This window comes from Chiloscyllium punctatum, chromosome 31 (assembly GCF_047496795.1).
Source record: "Chiloscyllium punctatum isolate Juve2018m chromosome 31, sChiPun1.3, whole genome shotgun sequence".
Lineage (NCBI taxonomy): Eukaryota > Metazoa > Chordata > Chondrichthyes > Orectolobiformes > Hemiscylliidae > Chiloscyllium > Chiloscyllium punctatum.
In genome coordinates, this window is record NC_092769.1 from 17,359,528 (window position 1) to 17,371,167 (window position 11,640).

At 44.0% G+C, this 11,640-nt stretch overlaps 1 long non-coding RNA gene across 1 annotated transcript; it reads left to right on the forward strand.

Moving 5' to 3' along the window:
* The first annotated feature begins 1,410 nt into the window (after nt 1-1,410).
* On the forward strand, nt 1,411-11,369 carry LOC140456805 (uncharacterized). Its single transcript, XR_011953141.1, has 3 exons — nt 1,411-1,522; nt 7,967-8,075; nt 10,690-11,369. It is a non-coding gene; the product is annotated as an uncharacterized lncRNA (long non-coding RNA).
* The last annotated feature ends 271 nt before the right edge of the window (nt 11,370-11,640 follow it).

Below are 11,640 nucleotides of genomic sequence, written 5' to 3' on the forward strand. Positions count from 1 at the left end.
GAAGAGGGTTATCGAAGAGTACAATGGAATCAACAGTACTGCTGGACCACTGAGGTTAGGAATAACAGGTGGAGAAATGCAAGATGTTGTATTGTGGTAAAGCAGACCAGGCTGGACTTGTACAATTAATGCTTGGGCCTTGGATATTGTTGTGAATCATTTCATTGACCCAGGGATGCAGGTACACAGTTTTTTGAAAGTAGCGTCACGGGTAGACAGTCTGGTGAAGCAGGCGTTTGGGATGGTCACCCTTCATTGGGCAGAGCATTGAGAGTAGGAGTTGAGATGTCATGGTGTATCTGTACAGGACATTAGTGAGGCCTCTGTATAAGCATTGTTGATTATCTGGAAAAAATCAACTTGTTCACGTATGTCCTTTAGGGAGGGATATATGACATTCTTACCTGGTCTGGCTCACATGTGACTCCAGTCCCACAGCAATATGGCTGGCTCTGAGTTGCCTCTGGACAATTAGCAGGAGGGCAATGTATGCTGGTCCATCCGGTGACATCCTTAGGCCTTGAATGAATCAATGAAATATACATATGTCTATCCCTACCTTTGCAAACAGCTCTGGCTGCAGCAATCCGTACTGGCTTTGTAACGTTGTTCAGGCCTTTGCCCCTCTCTGTAATACTCTCACCACCTCCAGCACCTTCAATTCTCCCTGTTCCGCTACTCTGATTAAACACTGACAATGTTTCCTCTTCCTACTGCACTCCTCCACGTTTCTAAATGTTGGTTACTTCAGAATTGATCGGTTTTTTTTCATCTCTTAATCAAATCGGCCAAGACCATCTGAAGGGGGAAGGAGCATTGGGAAGGTGTCGAGCACCTCGATACTTTCTGTGGGGAAAACGGGAATCCAGGAGAAAACAGCACAAGGAGCGCGCTGTCATATAAACACCCCACCCACCCCCTTTCCACGTTCACCTTCTGCCTCAAGTGTAACAGAGTCTGTGGAAGGCCACATCGGTCTGTACAGCCAACTCCAGACTCCCCCACCCCCACTGAGAGTGGGAGAGGGTCAGCCTCATCTGTGAGCCACTGCCAAAGAGATGATGAGATAGGAAGGTTGAATCCCCTCACAATTATCCCAGTGTCTTTGTTACAAATTCAAACAATTCCCTGTTGATGCAGTGTTTAATAATGTCATATCACTCAGTATCTCTCCATGTGGTATCCCTCGCTGTGTGGGTCTATTTACTGCCTCTGTCAGCATTTCTCCCTCTTACAGATGGTCTGAGATCATGAGTCAACAGAATTGTCCATTCCAGAGAGATGCAGCAGCACAGGCAAGGGATGGAGACTGGGATTATCGAGATCTCTGCTGGACTCAGTGCCACTCTGCATGTGTTATCCTCATTGCATCAGTCTAATTTCCCATTCTGTCTATTTCTGTCTCATGCAGCTCATCAGGATGTTCCTAACTCCTTTCTCATCCATCACCTCATGGAAACTGGTTGGTCAGCCAAGAGAAATGGAGAGGGAGATCTGGAGCCTTCAGTAATTCCTGCAGCTGGTAAAATCACTCACAGTAAACAGCACAGGGTGGAGGTAGACCAGGAAGACAGGACAGAGATATAGAGCTGGGCAAGGAACAGCAACATTCTAGACTTCATTCTCACCATCTTGTGAGGGTCCTGCTTTCACCTCTTCTGTACTGGTCCTCAATGCGACAGCACAGGGGATCGCAGGCATCAATCCTGGCCCATGCTGTGTTCGTGATCTCTGTAATATCCTCCAGTCCCAATAATCCTTCCTCTGTCTGGAGTCTCCTCCATTCCACATCATTTTCTGTTTCTCTGTCTCTGTCTCTGTCTCTGTCAGGTTCTCCAGTCCCTAACACCCTAATCCCTAACCTTCTCCAGTAGATACTAAATTACTTCATCCCTGTAAACCCTGACAGCACTGTCTATCCATGTAAGCTTCTCCCATCACTATCACCCTCCATGTCAATGTATTTGTCTTTAACCTCTCCATCGGTCCCTACCTATGTAATCTTCTCCAGCTCCTACAACCCTTCCTTAGCTGTGAAAAATTTGTAATCTCCTTATCCTTCTCCAATTCTTTGATCTTTACCTTGTTAAATTTCACCCTCATTCCCGACCCCCATACCCCTCCCGACCATAGGAACCTCTTTCACTTTGTGCAACCCTCCCCATTTGTGTAACTGTCTCCAACCCAGTAACCTGGCATTCTCCATTGCCTTCCTATCTATGTAGACTCCAGAGCCAGGAAGCCTTCTTATATCTGTAAATGTCTTCAATCACAACAACCTTCCATATCTCTGTTAGTATACACAATAATCTCCTCGATGAAACAGCCCCCTGTCTGTGCCTCTCAGTCTGCCTGCCTCTTCCTAACTCCATCCCTATCCCTATCTCCAGAATCTAATCCAGCTCCCTCTCTCTCTGTAAATTCCTCCAATCCCCAAACACCTTTGTCCCTCTGACATTCTTGACCAGATGTAACTGTGTTTAATTCTTAGCCTCCCTATCTCTGTAACCTCTACCCATCTGTTCAACCCCCCACTACTGAGGAATGACTCCCTTTATTCGCCATAAGGCAGATGGAATGACAGGGAACAGATATGATGGAACTGTCATTACGGAGGTGTAGCTGCAGAATGACTATCGCTGGGAAGTGAATACGAAGGGTTGTTGGGTTCGAGTTATAGAGTCAGAGAGATGTGCAGCATGGAAACCGACCCTTCGGTCCAAACCATCCATGCTGAGCGGATATTCCAACCAAATCTAATCCCAATATGCGGACTAGGCAAAAAGCCAACAAGTTGTGAAGGAAGGATGAGGTTAATGCATTAATGAGACAGTCATGTAGATCTGAATATCAAAAGTGGAGCTGAGAATAAGCAAACAGCAGCAACCATTAGCAGGAATTCTTTTGTAGGCACCAAACAGTGATGGGAATGTCAATATGGTTACAGTCAGGACGCTCAGTGTACTTATGGCAAGGGAAGTACAGTAACTGTGTGACAGTGGTCTCTATGCCAACGAGCGTGTTGGATTTAATTTGTTGGTGTGAATATAAATGGAAGAATTGTAAGGGTGTAGGAGGGGTGTAGTGGTATAGGGGATATGGTGTATTTGAATTATCAGAAGCCTTTATGCAAGTTTTAACAGGGAAAAGAACGGACAAAGGAAGCACATGGTGAGGGGAAGAAACTGACAGGACAGTGTACCTGCAGAGTTACTGCCTTTGCTGTTTGAATTCATGTATCGCTGGATATCGGAGTGCATTTATCAGATTTAAAGGTTACTGTAGATTATATCTGCAATAAATGCTTCTGCTTGTGAATCCTATCAGATCGAATGGATTGGTTGGAGAGACAGTTTAAGACAATACAGAATTGGTAACAGCAACAGTATGTGATGGATGGCAGTTATAGGAAGGGGGACAGTCTCAGATAGAGTTACATAGATGGGTTAACTCCAAAAAAGGCAAGAGAGTTAAGCAGCTAGTGCAGGAGTCTTCTGGGGCTGTCCCCATTTTAAGCAAATATGCTGTTTTGGAAAATGTAGCGGGTGATGGATTCACACGGGAACGTAGCACAAACAGACAAGTTTGTGGTATGGAGACTGGCACTAATGCAACAAGGGATACGTCGGATTCCATAAGGTCAGTTGTGTTAGGGGATTCGCTAGTCTGAGGTACAGACAGACGGTTCTGTGGACAGCAGAGAAATAAGCAGATTAGTGTGTTGCTTCCATGGTGCCAGGATCAAGGATATCTCAGAAAGTGTGCAGAATGTTCTCATGGGGAGAGGGGCCAGCAAGAGGTCATTGTCCAAATTTTAACCAAAGACATAAGAAGGGAAAACGTTTGCGATTATGGACGGAGATTGCAGGGTGATAGGCAGAAATTTTAAAAAGAGGATCTTGAGAGTAATAATATCTGTATGACTCCCGGCGCTATGAGCTAGTGAGGACAGGAATAGAGGGATAGAGCAGATGAATACATGGCTTAGGAGCTGGTGTATGGGAGAAGTATTCACATTTTTGGATCACTGGAATCTCTTTTGACGTAGAAGGAACCTGTACCAGAAGGACGGATTGCACCTAAATTGCAAGGGGGCGAATATACTGGCAGGAAGATTTTCCACAGCTGCTCGGGAGGTTTTAAACTAGTTTGGGCGGGGGGGGGGGGGGGGGTGGGGGAGCTGGGGGCCGGGAGATACTGAGGAAATAGATCAATCTGAGATTGGTCAACTGAGAACAGAAACGAGTCAAAGAGTCAGGACGGGCAGGGACAAGGTAGGACTAATAAAGTAAACTCCATTTATTTCAATGCAAAGGGGCCGAATAGGGAAGGCAGATGAACTCAGGGCATGGTTAGGAATATGGGACTGGGATATCATAGCAGTTACAGAAACATGGCTCAGGGATCGGCAGGACCGGCAGATAATGTTCCAGGTTACAAATTCTACAGGAAAGATAGAAAGGAAGGCAGGACAGGAGGGGGAATGGAGTTTTTGATTAGGGATAACATTACAGGGGTACTGAGGGAGGATATTCCTGGAAATACATCGAGGGAAGTTATTTGGGTAGACCTGAGAAATAAGAACGGGATGATCGCCTTATTGGGATTGTATTCGGTTTGATTCATAAAAAGAAGGAAGCATAAGTCAGGTATAGACAGGATAGATCGAGTGAATCCTTCGAAGAGTATCAAGGCAGTTAGAAGTATACTTAAGAGGGAACTCAGGAGGGCAAAAAGGGGACATGAGATAGCTTTAGCAAGTAGAATTATGGAGACTGCAAAGGGTTTTTACAAATACATTAAGGACAAAATCATAACTAGGGAGAGAATAGAACCCCTCAAAGATCAGCAAGGCAGCCCTTGTGTGGAGCTGCAGGAAATGGGGGAGATACTAAACGAGTATTTTGCATCAGTATTTACTGTGGAACCGGATATGGAAGATATAGAATGTCAGGAAATAGATGGGTACACGTTGAAAAATGTCCATATTACAGAGGAGGAAGTGCTGGATGTCTTGAAACGTGTAAAAGTGGATAAATCCCCCGGACCCGAACAGGTGTACCATAGAACTCTGTGGGAAGCCAGAGGAGTGGTTGCTGGGCTTCTTGCTGAGACATTTGTACCGTTGATAGTCACAGAGAGGTGCCAGAAAACTGGAGTTTGGCAAACGCGGTGCCACTGTTTAAGAAGGGTGGTACGGACAAACCATGGAACTATAGGCCAGGGATCCTGACGTCAGTGGTGAGCAAGTTGTCGAAGGGAATCCTGAAGGACAGGATGTACATGGAATTGGAAAGACAAGGACTGATTAGGGATAGTCAACATGGCTTTAACCGTGGGAAATCATGTCTCACGATCTTGATTGAGTTTTTTGAAGAAGTAACGAAGAGGGCAGAGCAGTAGATGTGTTCTATGTGGACTTCAGTAACGCGTTCGACAAGATTCTCCATGGAAGACTGGTTAGCAAGTTTACATCTCACGGAACACAGGGACAACTAGCCACTTGCATACAGAACTGGCTCAAAGGTTGAAGACAGAGGGTGGAGGTGGAGGGTTATTTTTTAGACTGGAGGCCTGTGACCAGTGGAGTACCACAAGGATCAGTGCTGGTTCCTCAATTTTTTATCATTTACGTAAATGATTTGGATGCGAGCGTAAGAGGTATTGTTAGTAAGTTTGCAGATGACAACAAAATTGGAGGTGTAGTGGACAGCGAAGAGGTTTACCTCAGAGTACAACAGGATCTTGATCAGATGGGCCAATGGGCTGAGAAGTGGCAGGTGGAGTTTATTTGAAATAAATGCGAGGTGCTGCATTTTGGGAAAGCAAAGTTTAGCAGGACTTCGACATTTAATGGCAATGGGTGTGTTGCTGAACAAAGAGACCTTGGAGTACACGTTCATTGGTCCTTGAAAGCGGAGTCGCCGGGAGGTAGGATAGTTAAGGTGGTGTTTGGTTTGCTTTCCTTTATTGGTCAGAGTATTGAGTTTTGGAGTTGGGAGGTCATGTTGCGGTTGTACGGGACACTGGTTAGGCCACTGTTGGAATATTGTGTGGAATTCTGGTCTCCTTCCTATCGGAAATATGTTGTGAAAATTGAAAGGGTTCAGGAAAGATTTACAAGGATGTTGACAGAGTTGGAGAATTTGAGGTATAAAGAGAGGCTGTACAGGCTGGGGCTGTTTTCCCTTGAGCGTTGGAGGCTGAGGGGTGACCTTCTAGAGATGTACAAAATTGTGAAGGGCATGGAGAGGATAAATAGAGAAAGTCTTTTCCCTGGCGTCGGGGATTCCAGAACTAAAGGGCATAGGTTCAGGCTGAGAAGTGAAGGATGTTGGGTGGCACAGTGGTTAGCAATGCTCCCTCCCAATGCCATGAGACTCAGGTTCAATTCCCGCCTCAGGCTGTGTGGACTTTGCACATTCTTCCTATGTCTGCGTGGGTTTCCTCCCACAATCCAAACTTGTGCAGGCTAGGTGAACTGGTTATGCTAAATTGCCTGTACTGTTAGGTTAGGGGGATAGATCGCAGTGGTTTGTGCTTTGGTGGGTCGCTGTGGACTTGTTTCCACACTTAAAAAAATGAAAACGTGAAAGAGACCTAAGGGGCAACTTTTTCACACATACGGTGGTACGTGTATGGAATGAGCTGCCAGAGGATGTGGTGGAGGCTGGTACAATTGCAGCATTTAAAAGACATTTGAATGGTTATATGAATAGGAAGGGTTTGGAGGGATATGGGTCGGATGCGGGCAGGTGGGAATAGATTGGGTTGGATATCTGCTCGACATGGACGGGTTGGACTGAAAGGTCTGTTTCCATGCTGTACATCTCTATGCCTCGATAACTCACAGAGTGAGTTTGTAAATGCAATTAGTGTGAATGGTATTTGGAGCAATACATGTAATTGGAAACTTAAAGTTAGGTTGGAGTTTGTTTAAAGGGATTGGAATAGAGAGGTAAAGGCTTCATGAATCAGTTGCATAGAGTGTTGGTGAGAGTGTACCTGAGGTATTGAGTGCAGTGTCGGTGACCTAATCTAAGAAAGATGACACTGATCACAGAGGACGTGCAATGGACATTCTACAGATTAATTCCTGAGATGACAAGATTTTCTGATGGGGAGATTTGTCCTGCGACCTCTCCAGTTTCAAAGCATGAGAGGTGATCGCAGTGAAATTTCAAAAATCTATGATTCATGTGATGAGGTGGAAATAAACAGGATGTTTCTCTAGCTGTCTACTCTATATTTAAGGCAAATAATGACAGGATAAGGGATATGCCATTTAAGACCATAATAAGGAGGAAATTCTTCCCTCGGAGGGGACTGACTAACACAGGGGCATGGAAGCCTACTGGCAGGGCAAGATTAAGGAGAATCCCCAGATATTCTTCACGTATATCAAGTGGAACAGAACAACCAGGGAACATGTAGGGTCTATTAGTGACTTGGCAAGTTGTATCCAAACTCAACTTCATGGGAGAAGGCTGTTTGTGTGACTGGAGCCCAATTTCCCCGGTGTACCCGGTAGAGATCAGTGCTGTGTTCCGTATTATTTGTGGTATTCATAAGTGATGTCAATGTGAAGTGGGTAGGGGGAGTGTGATAAGTAAGTTTGTGTTTGACACTAAGATTGGCCGTGTGGTTGGCAGTGAGGAGGAAGGTCTTATATTACAGGAAGATACAGATAGAATGGTCAGATGGTCAGATCAATGGCAAATGGAATGTAACTCTGATAAATATGAGGTGATGCACTTTGGAAGAAGGAAACAGACAGGGGAGGACTCAAAGAACGGCATCACACTAGGAAGCTCAGAGCGTGCTTCTCCACACATCCCTGAATGTGACTGGATATGATAATTGATGAGTTCAGCATGACTGTAGATAAAGCCTTTATTCATTGACCCAAAGATTATCCGAGTTTTATATAGCACTTCGGTAAGGCCAAATGAAATATTGTGTGCAGTTCTAGGAGCCGCGTTACAGGAAGGATGTGATTGTACTGGATGAGGTGCAGAAGAGATTCACCAGAATGCTCCCTGGGATGGACCATACGAGCTGTGGAGAGAGGCTGGGTAAGCTCGAGTTATTTATTTTGAAGCAGAGGAAGTTGAGTTGGAATGTAATTCAGATTTAAGATTACAAGGGGCATGGACAGGGTGAATAGACAACAGCTGTTCTTTTTAGTCAAAGTTTCAGCTTCTTTACAGAGTGAAACCAGGGAATGGAGAATGGAGAACAGAGAAACATGACACAGCTACTTCACTTCTGCCTTCGCAGAAAAATGCATAAACAAAGCCTTCCCAGCAATAGGAGAAAACCTGAGTCTGATGAGAAAATGATGTGGAATGAAACTAGTAAATAAACTAATTTGGAGAAATTATTGGAACTGAAAATAATGGGCATAGAAAAAAAAACAACACAGATTGATGAAATGGGAAACATTTGAGAAACTCACTGGTAGATTAATTAAAGAAAATACAATAGAGGCACTGAACTAGGATTTTCAGCAAGGATTTTAATAGAGTCCCAACCCTAGTAAGCAAAGTAAAAGCACATGGGAAAGGGGGTAATATATGAACATGGTGTTAAAATGGGAGTGTGGACAGGAAACAATGAGGAGGAATAAATGGATGGTTTTCAGTTTGGAAGGCTCATGAGGCATCGTAATGATTGGTGATGGGGCGCCAGATATTCACAATACATCTCAAACATCTCGTTGAGGGAATCAAATGCAAAGTTTCCAAGTCTGCTGACGGAACTAGGATTTTGAAAGTGAGGAGAATGTGAAAAAAACTTAAAGGAGAATGAAACAAACGGAGTGAATGAGTAAACATGTGGCAGATGAAGAGCAGTGTGGATAGATATGATGTTGTCTACTTTGTTGTGAAACACTAAAGTTCCAGCCAACCATTGGAAAAGGAAGTGGTTGAGAAATGTCGATCTATGAAGGGAACTGCACTTTTCTTCTGTTATTATTTAGACAGACATCTGTGTTCCATGCAGGGCAGTGAGTTCTGCAGAAAGAAGCCAATACAGGGAATACATTGGCACACAGACCAGTTTACACAGACCCACCAAGTGGGGAGCTGTAACATTGAAAAGGATCTGGGATCTCCCTGTACACCAGTCACTGAAAGCAATATTGCAGGAGCAGAAAGCAGTCAGGAAGATAAATTGTTGTTGACCATCATTTCAGAAGGACTGGAGTCCAGGGGTAAGGGTGAGTCAGTGCAGCTGTACAGGCCCTTGGTGAGACCTCAACTCGAACATTGTGCAGTGTTGTGTGCAGTTTTGGTCTCCGTACCTAGTAAAGAACAAACCTGACATTGAGGGAGTGCAGCGAAGGATGACCAGACTGATCTCTGGGATGACAGACTTTTTGTGGAGCAGAGTTTGGGGCAACTGAGCCTGTATCGCATGTGGTTTAGGAAAATGAGTGGAGATCTCAGTGAGATATATAAAACACTGACAGGGTGAGGTAGATTGGAAGCAGTGATGATAATTCCCCTGGCTGGGAAGTATAAAACAAGAGGCCGCAGTATTAAATACAGATGGGTCACATTGCATTTAGATACGAATAAATGTCTGCACTCAGAGACTGGTGAACCTGGGAATTCTCTCTCACATAAGGCTGTGGAAGACAAGGCACTAAAGACTAATAAGGATGTCTAGACACCAAAGGATGGGGGAGAGGGCAGGAGTATGGTGTAGAAATAAAGGGTCAGCCATCATTATATTGAATTGGATAGCAAACTCGACAGACCAAGGGGACGACCACAGTTCCTATTTTATAGCTTCACAAGGTTAATCACATTAAGGGGTGGTTAAAGTGTGTGGGGAATGTGGATTGAGGAGATGTTCAGACATTAACTAGAATGGGGCAGGCTCAGTGTGCTGTATGGCCTATTACATTCCCGATGTTTCTGTGCGGTTTGTGGGAAAGCTCTGTAAATGTTGTCACAAGTTCACAGATGTTAGGAAGGACGTCTCTGCTGGCTCAACAGGACTGTGTTTCCCGTTCCCTTTTCCAAACCGATGTTGGGGGCTGGATGTTCTGTCAGGTTTTATCCTTTTAGACTTCAGAGCAGTTTGATACGATAGAGTGTCTTGCTTGGCCTTTTCACAGACCATTGAAGAGTGCATCACATGTCTGTGTGTTTGGAGTCACTTTTAGGCCAGACCAGGAGAGCACGGGAGATTCACTTCCTGAAAGTACATTGGGGAAGGAAATTGGTGTTTACAATCAACATTGACTTCAAGGCCATTGTTACTGACACCAGATTTGAGATCTCGATATTTTATTAATTGTTTTTAACTTCCACCAGCTGCCAGAGCATTAGCCTGGTCTGGATTATTCATCCAGTGACTTTTCCAAAACAGCACCATCTCCACATGGGGACCGATCGGAAACCACACTGAGCAAGTTTATGTCTGTGCTGCTTGACAGCTCTATCAAAACGAACTCCCAATTTGACTATCATGATGAGGCTGAGAGGGTTGTAATTGTCCAGATTGTAATTATTCCCCGACACTGAGTAATTTTCCACATTGCCAGGGAGATGTCAGAGTTGTAGCTGGAAGGAAACCGCTTCCCCAGGGGCACGGCTTGTTGTACAGCACAAGTCTTCAGTCCTATTGCAGGAATGGGGTCAGGACTCATTGCATTTGCCTCTCTACTGTGTTCAGCTTTTTCTTCATGGCACGTGCAGCGAATTGAATTGGTTGAAGACTGATCTGTGATCCTGTGGGCATCATGATGACGGTGAATTGAATTATCGACTCAACACCCCTGGCTGAGGATGGTACAGATACTATTTCCTTGTTTTTTACACTGATGTGCAGAGCTGATCCATTGATAGAATGGGGATAATTGTGAAGCCCTCTCTAACAGTTAGTTGTTTAATCGACTATCACGATTTTTGGCCGGATATGGCAGGCTGCAGAGGTTTCATCGGGGTGTATTGACCTTGTGACAATTTCTCTCTCTCGATCGTACGATTTGGTTTTATTTGATTTGATAGGATTCATTGTCGCATGTATCTAAGTAGAGTGAAACTCTTTGTTTATACACAGTTCTGGCAGATCATAGTGAGGGTTGGAGCTGCCTTTTTTTAGAGACATGAAGTGGCCGAAATTTAAAAGTCTACTTCAGCTGTCTGTTTCTGAAGAGCCACAAAATAGACAGAAATTAAAATAGATTGCTTCAGCATCAGTGAAAAAAGGGCCTTTGAAAAGGGAATTATTCCAAAGCAAAAGAAAGGATAATCTGATTCGCAAGATTCTGAAACATGCCAATATAGTGGTAAAGAAGGTTCTTTTTTAAAAAAAAGATGATTTGTAACAAAACACAGATGAAAAAATGAAATTGTAGCACAAAAACTTTGAAGAATCACGACAAAAAGTAACTTATTCTGATCTCAGTAAGGATTATTTTCATCCAGAAAAACAGCATCTCAAGTTATCTTTCAGAAGCTAGCTGTGCCTTTGAAACTGTTTACAATAGTAATAAGTTCTAGTTAAATATCTGGTAAATAATCATGGACACAGATTTCAACATAATAATAAAACCTTAAAGAGATACCTGGCTTGTCTTGTCGAATTCACGAAGAAAAAGGTTAACCGTGGAAATAATAATAT